The following is an 11,405-nucleotide window of genomic DNA, read 5'->3' as shown; positions in this document are numbered from 1 at the left end:
GGCCTCCCGTGGGGCAGAGGATTGATTTTCCTCAGCTGTGTCATGATCTATGCCTCCTACACCATCTATACCACAAACGTTCACTTTTTCTTTTCTTTTCTTTTCTTTTCTTTTCTTTTCTTTTCTTTTCTTTTCTTTCTTTCTTTCTTTCATTTCTTTCTCTCCTTTCTTTCTTTTCTTTTTTCTTTTCTTTTCCATTTTCTTTTCTTTCTTTTTTTCATTTCTTTCTCTCTTTCTTTCTTTCTTTCTTTTCTTTTCTTTTCTTTTTTTTTTTTTTCTTTTTTTGGCTCTTGGGGCTTGCAGTGATTCCTAGGAGTGAGATGAATAAGATGTTGAAAGCCCAGGCCAGACAGTTCCCCACCCCAGATATGGAAACTTCGGGAGACAAACATTTCTTACGCTGTGCACCAAAGGCACGCTGCAGTGTGTGGAGGAATGCGGAACACTCCCACTGCAGTTAGACGTCCAAAGAGCTTTTTTAGCCTTGAGAGTTATAGACAAATGTAAAGCAACTCAAAAAGTCCTAAATTCCTGTGTACTGTTTGGATATGATTAGCCAGACTATTTTGGTCTCAATAGAGTTTTAAACGTTAAAGTTAATAACATCTCTAATAGAATATTGCAGCCTGTGTCAAATTCCAGGGTTTTCTTTTTTTTAAACAGTGGGACTTGGAGCCTGTGGTTTCTCAAGGTACCTCAGGGGGTGGGGACTCAGGAAAGGGGCCCCTCATTCTCGCTTTAATTCCTGTGGATCCAATTCTACCTGGGATTAGAATCTATGGTCCTAATCCTAACCCACTACTTTTTTTCCTTAACTCAAGTACTTAAAGAACAATTGTAGATAGCAGTTATAAAGTTCCCACAAATATTCAACGCCCACTCCTGTGGGAAGATTATATATCCTCACTCTGGTGGACTGAGATGTGGCCATGAGCCTTGCTCCGAGTAACGGAATGTGAATGGAAGCAGCCTGTGTCACTTCCAGGTGGAAACCTCAGAATCCTGTGTATGATTCACTGTATTCTCCTCCCCCACACCCCCACCCCTGTTTTTGGAAATCATGGAGGTAGAGTGGAGATAGACCTCCATCAGCCTTGGGTTCTTGAGTGACTACAATGTAAAGAGCTCCTGCCAACTCACATGGGACATGTAATAGTGGGAGATGAACTTGGTTGTTTTAAACTGTTGAGGTTTTCAGGTTTGTTAACTATGGCACAACCTGGCCTATCATTTAAAAAAATTAAAAACATTTTTTAATGTTTATTTATTTCTGAGACAGAAGGTGAGTGGGGAGGGGCAGAGAGAGAGGGAGACACAGAATCTGAAACAGGCTCTAGGCTGTGAGCTGTCAGCACAGAGCCAGACGTGGGGCTTGAACTCACAAACTACAAGATCATGACCTGAGCCGAAATCGGACGCTTAACTGACTGAGCCACCCAGGTGCCCCACCCTGGGGGGCCCAGGCCCGTCTTGAGTAATACAATAAATAGATTGTCTTCAGGCATTGTTGAATGCCTTTAAAATTTTTTTTAATTTTAAGTAAAAAACACTTTTTATTTAAAATTGTATTCTGAGATAGTGCATATTAATAAAAGGGGAGAAACATTTACTAATAACAAAGAGGCAGTACCTCCTTCATCCCCAAGAGCTCACAAATTGGGCATCTAACAGCCTCAGTTCAACTCCCCTAGGGCAAATCTAGGTGGGAGTCAGCAAACTTTTTGTAAAGGGCCAGATTGTACATATTTTTACATTGTGGTCCATATGGTCTCTCTCTACTCAACTCTGTCATTGGAGTTCAAATGTGGCCTTACACAATGAGTAAACTAATGGGTGTGGCTGTGTTACACTACACTTTTATTTATTGAAACAAGCTGGCCTATAGTTTGCCCATTCCTGGTCTGAGGCACAGAGACCAGCATGCAACCCTTCAGATCTCCAACCCCTGCCAATCACTTTTCCCAAGCTTTATTGGAATATAATTGACACAACACTTTGTAAGTTTAAGGGCTACAACATAGTGATTTGATGTATTTACATATTGCAAAATGATTGTCACCATAGCTTTAGCTAACGCCTCCATCATGTCATATAATTACCATTTCTTTTTTGTGGTGAGAACATACAAGATCTACTCATATAAACTCTCAAGTATATAATACAGTATTATTAACTACAATCACCATGCAGTATATTAGATCTCTAGAACTTATTCTTCTTCTAATTTATACCCTTTGACCAACCTCTCCCCATTCCCCCACCTTCCTACCCCACTGCTTACCACCCCACTACTCTGTTTCTGTGAGTTTGGCTTTTTTAGATTCCACAGGTATGCAATTCCATAATATTTGTCTTTCTCTGTCTGAGTCATTTGACTTAGCGTAACGGCCTTGAGATTCATCCATGTTGTTGCATATGGCAGGATTTCCTTCTTTCTCGTGGCTGAATAATATTCCACTGCGTATGTATATATACCATATCTTCTTTATCCACTTATCTCTTGATGGACACTTAGGTTGTTTGCATGTCGTGGCTATTGTGAATAATGGTGCAATGAACATGGGGGGTGCAGCTATATTTCCAGGATTCTGTTCTCATTTCCTTTGAACATATGCCCGGAAGTGGCATTACTTGATCATATGGTAGTTCTGTTTATAATTTTTTGAAGATCTTCAGTAACTCTATACTGTTTTCTATGGTGGCTGTACCAATTTACAGTCCCAGCAATAGGGCACGAGTGTTTTCGTTTTCTCCACATCTTTGTCTACACTTGTTATCACTTGTCTTTTTGATAGTAGCCATTCTAACAGGTGTTAGGCAGTATCTCATTGTTGTTTTGACTAGCGTTTCCCTGATGGTTAGAGACATTTGTGAGTACCTGTTCATACAGCTGTTGGCCACTTGTATGCCTTTTTTTAAAATTGAGGTGTAATTGACATGTAACATTATATTAACTTTAGATGTACAACATAATGATTCACTACATGTCTATTCAGTTCCTCAGTCCATTTTTTTAAAAAAAATCAGGTTGTTTGGGGTTTTTTTTTTTGGTGTTTAGTTATATGAGTTCCTTATATTTTGGATATTTTACCTCTTACAGACATGTAGTTTGCAAATATTTTCTTTCATTCAGTAGATTGTCTTTCAATTTTGTTGATTATTTGCTGTGCAGAAGCTTTTTAGTTTGATGTAGTCCCACTTGTCGGTTTTTGCTTTTGACTTTTGCCTCTTCTTTTGGTGTCATGTCCAAAAAAATTATTGCCAAGATCCACGTCAAGAGGCTTTTCTCCTTATTTTTTTTTCTAGTTCTACAGTCTTGACTCTTACATTTATTTATGTTTTATTTTTTTATGTTCATTTGTATTTGAGAGAGAGAGAGAATGTGTGAGAAGTGGAGGGACAGAGAGAGAGAGGGAGACAAAAAATCTGAAGCAGGCTTCAGGCTCTGTCTGAGCTGTCAGCACAGTGCCTGACGTGGGGCTCAAACTCACAAGCCGTGAGATCATGACCTGAACGAAAGTTGGATGCTTAAGTGACTGAGCCACCCAGGCACCCTGAGTCTTACATTTTAATCTTTAATTCTTTTTTTTTTTAATGTTTATTTATTTTTGAGAGAAAGAGTTGGGGGGGGGGGCGTGGGGGAGAGAGAGGGAGAGAATGAGCAGAAGAGGGGCAGAGAAAGAGGGAGACATAGAGTCCAAAGCAGGCTCCAGGCTCTGAGCTGTCAGCACAGAGCCTGAAGTGGGGCTTGAACTCACAAGCTGTGAGATCGTGACCTGAGCCGAAGGTGGAAAGTTGACTGACTGAGCCACCCAGGCGCCCCAATCTTTAGTTTGTTTTGAGTTAATTTTTATGAGTGGTACACAGGAAGAGTCCAGTTCCAGTCTTCTCTGTATGTGGTTACCTAGTTTTCCCTAAACTTATTTTATTGAAAAGACTCTCCTTTCCCCAAAGGGTACTCTTGGTTCAAATACCAGCTGCCTGCATATGTCCTATCAGCCACTCCTGAGGAACTAAATCAGGTGGTCAAACATATTCATTTACTCAGCTGTTCACTCACTCATTCTTTCACTCAACCATGATACTCTTATAACCTGTTATGTGCTAGCCAGTGTGTCAGGCGCTGGGGACAGAGTAGAAAAAAAACTAAGATCTCCCATAGGACTTAGAGGAAAGTGCAGGGTAACATACAATAGAGAAATTAACAGGGTGCCTGGGTGGTTCAGTCAGCTAAGCATCAGACTTTGGCTCAGATCATGAACTCACAGTTCATAGTTCTAGCCCCCGCTACAGGTGAGCCCCGCTTCTCTCTCTCTCTCTCTCTCTCTCTCTCTCTCTGCCCCTCATTCTCTCCCTTGCTCACTTGTGTCCCCCCCCCAAAACAAACAAACAAACCGGTAGAGAAATAAACAAGATAATTTACAATAATAGTAAGCACTGTGAATAAAACAAAACAGCGTAACATAACGGGACCAACGTTAGACCCGATGCCACAGAAGGGCTCCTTGAAGAAGATACATTTGAGCTGAGACTTCCAGGCCCAGCTAGATAAGCAGAACTGAGGTGATTTAAGGCTCCCCTTCTTTCTCCTAAAACCCGCTTAGTGGTATCTGAAACTCCACTCCCCCAACTGAAGGAAACAGCTTTCAAGTGCGAAAGCACAGTAGAGTTCCATTTTAGTGTGAATGGGTTTTGTCTGAATCATCACTGGCCAATGCATCCATCAGTGTGAATGACTGGTGGTCATACCCTACTGTGCCTGGCCAGGCCGGGGCAGGAGCGGAGTGACAGAACCTGTATGAATGCTGGCTGGAGTAGAGCTCATTAGGGGGCTCTGCACTCAGAACCTTGCCAGGGATGCAGGGAGCCATATACAGTCCTCTGAGTGAGAGAGAAAGTGGAGAGAATTTGGGGGAGGAGATTTCTCTCCTGAGGAGAAAAAGGCCCCCAAAGTCTTGGCAAGAGAGGAACAGCCTTACAATTCTCCATCCCTTTAATGTTTTGTTTTTTCCTACCCTTAGGTAGCTTTGCTTTCACAGTTTACACAGAAATTTTGTTTGCTTCTTTGCTTTTACTATGTTTAGTTCCCAGGGATCTGTTTATTAAGACCTTACTGCCCTTGTTTTCTACCCCACACAGCCGGGCGCTTAGTAAATGCTCAATAAATGCATGCCACTTGATTGCTTTCCTTGGTAATTATGTTCTAGAAATAGCAGTAGTATATTACTGAGCTGCCTTATTATCTCCTTCCCTACCGTGGGCTTTTATGCCTCACAAATATTTATGGCTAACCAAAGAAAAGGAGAATCTCATGCCTTTTTTTTTGTTTGTTTTCTCTAAGTGTATTTTTAAAGTCTGTTTAAATGTACAAGAGTAAAAGAAGACATTTGATTGAAGGGTTTTGCGTGGAAGATGGGAAAAGAATCCTTTGCTCAGGGTCTCATTCACTGTCCATGGTTTTGTGACCTAAACTGTGGGAGGAAAGAGCTGCAGTTGATGCCTTAGTCAACCGCTAAGGAGAGACCAAGATTGGGATGGAGAATTCCCGCCTCCTCTCCAAATCCTTGCTAGCTTGGGTAAGGAGGCCTCCTATGTATTTATGAGACAAAAGGCATTTTGAAAGTCTGAGCCTTTCCCGAGACGGGATGTGTCTGATGTTTTAGCCTGGCCATTCTGGGAAACATGGACCATTTTTACGTGCCGAGGAAAATGTTCAACATATTATTCATTCTTAACTGTTGTCAGTGAAGTATCACAGAGCCTCTGTCTCTAATGAGATCCTTTCCCAACCACCCCGCAAGACATGTCATGTTATCTTTTGCTTTGGAAAAACTGTTTTTAGGACATCATAGTAAGCAGCCGGAGCCAAGCTAGCATAGGTGATGACAGGATGAAGTCTGGAGCCAGGCCCTGTGGCTTTGAATCGCAGTGCTACCGCCTACTGGCTGTGGGACCAAGAGTAAGTCCATTGGCGTCCCTGAGACTCCGTTTCTCGTCTATATCATGGGGCCAAGAAGAGAGCCTGCCTCATTAGGGATTTTGTGAGGATGAAATGAGAAGATGTGAGTAGAGCGCTCGCTCCAGGATCTGACACGCAGGAAGCCGTCTGTGAACATCAGCAACGATTCGATCGTTACTGCTCCACTGCTGATGATATATTTCTAGAAAGAGGATTGTGTTTCCTCTTTCCTTTCTAAAACACAAGAGAGTCACTGAACACTAACCACCATGGCTGAAGGGCAATTTAGGAATGAAAAAATCTCTAGACCTCATCGTTCGAAAGCTCTGTGTTTTATCACAGTATTCTAAAGTCACTTTAAAATCATTCAGCGTTTCCATGGTAGTGTCATGTACAGTATTTTAAAAAGCAGAGAGTTATCAGCTGGGGGATTAGGTTACATTCTGTACATGTAATGTACAGAGAGAAACTCTATTCTTTTTTAGGGGTTTGGTTCTGTTCCTGGCTTATACATCAATTTCCTCTTCCTGTTCAAACCCAGACGGTTCACATTCCTGCACAACTTTATGGTTATTGGTGTTTCTGTGGAAACAACCACCTAGGAAGTGGCATTTCCCAGGCTACGAGCCTCACATTAAGTTTTCTTGGCAAGATGAGAGAAGGGTGTTTCAGATCCATAAAACCCATAATTTTAGCATGATTGTCAGATAATAAGGATAATAATAGAGTTGTAGAGCTTTAGAACTAGAAGAACATTAGATCCCATCGAGGCCAACCCCCTCATTTTACAGATGAGTAAGTACCTTATGCTGAAACCATGTCTGACAGTCCTAAAAGGGTTTCCACACAGATTATGTCATTTGTCTTCCCAACGCCTCCTTAGATAGTCAGTAAGTAGGTATTACTTATCTCCACTTTGTAGGTGAAGAAACCGAGGCCTAAGCCATGAAAGAAAGCAATCAATGGGCACATCTACAACTCAACACTTTGACTGTCTTGTCAGCGCCCTGCCCATCGCGGCCTGACGCCTCTTAGGACCCTGTATGTCTGTTGGAACCATCTAGACTTCAGTTTTCCCAGACTTGATACTTTTGGACTTTGAAGCCCTGTCATATGCAGAACAAACTCTAAGGCCGTCAACATGATGCATGAGGCCCTCACCCCTGTCCTTTGCCCCTCTCTTCAGCCTCATCCCTTGCCATGCCGGGTTTCTACTTTTTGCTGTAACAACTCGAAAAACAGTTACCACTGCTTGGAACAACTTTCCAATTTACTTTTTTTCACCCTAACTTTTTTTTAAGAATGAGCCTGAGATGCTCATCATTTTTCTCGAAAACCTACCCTAGCCGTTGCTCTAGAAAAGGTGGGTCTATACACTGCATGAATTTACCCAAACCTGATTTGACCAGAGATGGCCTTGAAATCTGGAGAGAGGAAAATGAAGAGCTGTGTAGATCTGAGAACAGATAAGAATCTGGAGAGACTGAGGAAAATACAGAAAGAAGTTCACGTTGTTCCCGATAACTTTTATATCACCTGGTTCCAAATCCTTAGCTTCCATGAGATACTCCTGTATGATCCACAGATTCTCCCTTTGGCAGTGGTGTTCTGGTAAACCAGCCCCCTAAAAACAAACAAAAACAAACAAAGAAACAAACAACAAAGCCCTGATTTTTAGTGTTTGCCAATTCCTAGGGTGTAAATACTCCCACTGTGGCCTATTTCAAGCTATCATGAGGTTACCAAATGCAGAGCTGGGGAGACATGCACATACATTTGCCCTTTGTGGGCTCGTATGAACTGGCTGTACCTCATCACTGCATTGGGCTTAGGCTAAGTGAACGTTTCCTGTTCTTTGCATCCAAATCCTGTACTATATTAAATTAAGACACTGTTGATTGGCTACTTTATGTCTCACAATAAAGGGAAAAACACTACTTTTAAACTATACCATAATGCTTTAAGGCCAGTCCTCTGCCAGTCCTGCTAGCCACTGCTCCTTTGACACTTTCTCGCCTGGGCTTAGCAACTATTCCTCCTGGTAGCTGTGTTGCTAAGTGTGTGGTAGGCAATTCTTTCTTCGGTATCTTAGCAACAAAATGTAACACAGCTTCATTTACTTGTGGGTGTCTTCTTGAATCTAGGAAAATACTTGCTGCTTTGTGAGCAAACACAGAGCTGCTGACATTCTTCTAATGATGAAGATCTGCTTTCTTAATATCAGAGTCTGGGCTTTCACTCTGCTCCCCTACTTTTCTGTGTAGACAATACCTTTCGGCTGTAACATGAAATCCTATGTAATTTCTTGAAGACATTTTATTTTATTTTTAAATTTGTTTAATATTTATTAATTTTTGAGAGGCAGAGAGAGACAGAGTGTGAGCGGGGGAGGGGCAGAGAGAGAGGGAGACACAGAATCCGAAGCAGCCTCCAGGCTCTGAGCTGTCAGCACAGAACTCGATGCGGGACTCGAAACCACGAACTGGGAGATCATGACCTGAGCCAAAGTCAGATGGGTAACAGACTGAGCCACCCAGGCGCCCCTCTTGAAGACATTTTGAACAGCAGTTAAACTCCACATTAAATGTTGAAAATAACTCAAATGAACCGATGTCAAAATGAGCAAGTTTCTTCCTGTGGGTGTGATGACAATGTCATTGTAGCTTGCCTGGCCCATAGCTACTATGTCTCCACCAGCTACTATGTCTCCACGGATTATAAGAAGAATCCTAGTTTCAGAGATGTTACAATGTAGAGAAGAGTGCATTTTAGAAGCAGTGAAATTAATCTCGTAACACAGAAAGTAATTTGACTCAGCTACAACCACCTCAGTCTTTCCTAGTTACCTTTCGCTCCTTCTTCAGAGTTGGGCTGAGCACCCCACCTGGTGCTCCCGTAGCATGCTGCGTATATCATCACGATGTCACTGAATGCAGAGTTGGGAAGATGGGTGGTGTCCTAATCGTCTGTTTACCCAAGGAATGTTATCTTTGATAACTCTTTGGGTCCACAGAACATTGCACACTGTCTGGCACATAGTAGGTCCTCAGTAAATGCTTAATGATTGATTTGTGAGTCCTAGGAGAGAGTTTGTCTTTCAGGCCAGCAGTGTGCAAAGTTCTGAGTGGGATAAACCCTGTCTGTCCCAGGTCCTCTCCTGCAGCAAACCACTCTCTGACCATCCCCCTGAATCATATCAAAATGTCAGAATGCACTGTCCCTCTTGCTTGCATTCTTCCTCATGCCCTTGATATGGGGAAACCAAGTCATATTAAAATTCTACTGAGTAATAATGGTATCGTGTTTATTCACCCCAGATATGTCATGCCTTTTTCTAAGGAGGTGGGAAGGGGCTAACTCACAGAAGAGGATCTTGATAAGAATTCTGGGCTGATTTGAGGACATTTTTGAGCCAGACTGCTTTTCCCTAAAGTCATACCACTTAAATGATTGCCCAAGTTCACTTTCTATCCTAATTTGGGGCCATGATGTATTAATTTAAATGATCTGTATCATCTTTCCAATCACCCCCTTTGGAGGTCTTCTTGCCATATTTATGGGATTAGCTTGGGCAAGGGACCAGCATAGGTGACCCACCCCAACCTGTAGGGGAGGCAGGACCACTTGCTCTGAACTAACTTAACTGTGTTTTATTATCTCCCAGCCAAGAGTCACAAAACCCAACTCACGTCATTGCGATATCCTGTTTCCTTAAATGAGAGAAATCCTCAACCTCTTCCAGATCATCTTAATTCCTGCTCTTCTTCGTGAGTGCCTCTCATCTTCCCCTCTATTTCCAAAACTTCCAAAAATAAGTCCCTTCAGATATTTGGTTTTCTCACAATACTCTTCTCTCCATACACCGCTTTACCGTCCACGGTCTATCCCAACCTAGGAAAGTCGAAGAAAGAAGCACTCGTGATAGATGCCAATCAAATAAACAAACAGCAGTAATTCAGAAACTTACAATACAGTTTTCCCAGTTTTGGAGTCTCACACACTGGGATACTGGAAAGATATCAAAGGATGAGAAAGTGGGACCCCGTCCAACTCGAGGCACCTGAGATTTAATGCTCAGACAGAGGTGGGTGGGGAGACTGCTCCCCTGTTTCAAAAAGGCAAAACGCAGTCTCTAGTAACACTTCTTCTGTATGGAGACTCTGTGGATCAAAAACCTCAAGAATGAAACACTTAATTACAACCAAACACGGAGTGAACAAAGGAATGAGAACGGTTTTATGTGAATCCTGCCCACAAAGGAAGGCAGCTTCTTCCAAATTTTGTAAGAGATCAGTGACAAGCGGGAATTTTTTATTTCTGGGCGCAGTGAGCAATCAATTTAAAGAGCCGTCCCCACGTATGTTTTCATAGCAAATAGGGACAGGCTCACCGCCCCGGTGAGCTTTGGGGCTGCCGAATAGTCTTGGAGCTTTTGTATGGACTTAATTTCATGACTGCGGAAAAACTATTTCAGCCATTTCCCTAACTTTAATAGTTTCCATCCGTAACCTCGAAAAGGAAGGTAAAAATAACGAATGGATGTGATGTGATGAGGGGGTTGCTCCTGAGTCTCTGTCAGCGCAGAGTCATGCCAAGGGCACGGCCCCAGGGAGGGGTGCGTGGCCCCTCGTCGTCTCTCACCGGGAGCCTCTTTTGTTAACGGCTTCTCTTGGCCATCATCTCTTCCAGACGCATGTGGCCAAATGATGCACTTGGCAGGAGATTGTCAGGAAAAGGGTATTCCTGGGGTGGAGGCTCTGAGTCGCAGACTGGGCAGCCAGTAGAGACAGCACAGTAGATTCAAACAGGCTAACTGTTTCAGCGCAGAGCCGGCCTCAACGGCCATGTGGCTGGGCTGACTCCTGAGGAGTCCTATCCCTCTGCGTCCATGCTCACTCGGGCTCCCGGGGCCCCCACCAGTCTCTCTGCATCCTCCCCTCCCTGCACTCACCTCTCCTGCCCAACCACCGAAGCCGAAGTCATCTCTGAACGCCACCAAGCAATTTCCTGCTTCAGACATTTCAGTAGTTCCCATCACACTCAGAATCACGCTCAGACTCCTTATCTCAGCCTGCAAGGCCCTGTAACATCTGGCCACTCACTTCCCCTGCACATCACCTCACACGGTCTCTTCCTAGTTCCCTGGGCTCTCGCCAGTGGCCTCTGTCTCTTCCTTGAGCGTGCCACACCTTCCCCCCTCAGGGCCTGGGCACTCGCTGTTCCCTCTGTCTGGACTAGCACTGCCCATGTCTCCCCATTGTCATCCCTCTGGTCTCAGCGCCGCCCCCCCCCCCCCCCCCCCCCCCCCGCCGCCATGGCCCTGCCCAGACCACCCAGTCAGAGGTGGCAACCCTCTCCCAGTCATTCTCTGCCAGGTTTGCAAGTCTTTCTTTTATTTATTTTTCCCTGTTTATTGTTCCATTTTTCCTACCAGAACGTCAGGTCG

At 43.5% G+C, this 11,405-nt stretch overlaps 1 long non-coding RNA gene across 1 annotated transcript; it reads right to left on the bottom strand.

The window, feature by feature from the left end:
• Nucleotides 1-4,398: 4,398 nt before the first annotated feature.
• LOC147584059 (uncharacterized) lies at nucleotides 4,399-11,172 on the bottom strand. Its single transcript, XR_015240690.1, has 3 exons — nucleotides 10,911-11,172; nucleotides 9,649-9,850; nucleotides 4,399-7,583 (listed from the first exon to the last, which is right to left on the bottom strand). It is a non-coding gene; the product is annotated as an uncharacterized LOC147584059 (long non-coding RNA).
• Between the last annotated feature and the right edge of the window lie 233 nt (nucleotides 11,173-11,405).

The sequence above is a fragment of the Puma concolor genome, chromosome A1 (assembly GCF_028749965.1).
Source record: "Puma concolor isolate L17-30 chromosome A1, mPumCon1.1.hap2, whole genome shotgun sequence".
NCBI classification, from domain to species: domain Eukaryota; kingdom Metazoa; phylum Chordata; class Mammalia; order Carnivora; family Felidae; genus Puma; species Puma concolor.
The sequence above is the reverse complement of the archived record's forward strand: the minus strand, read 5'-3'. Positions and strand labels throughout refer to the sequence as shown.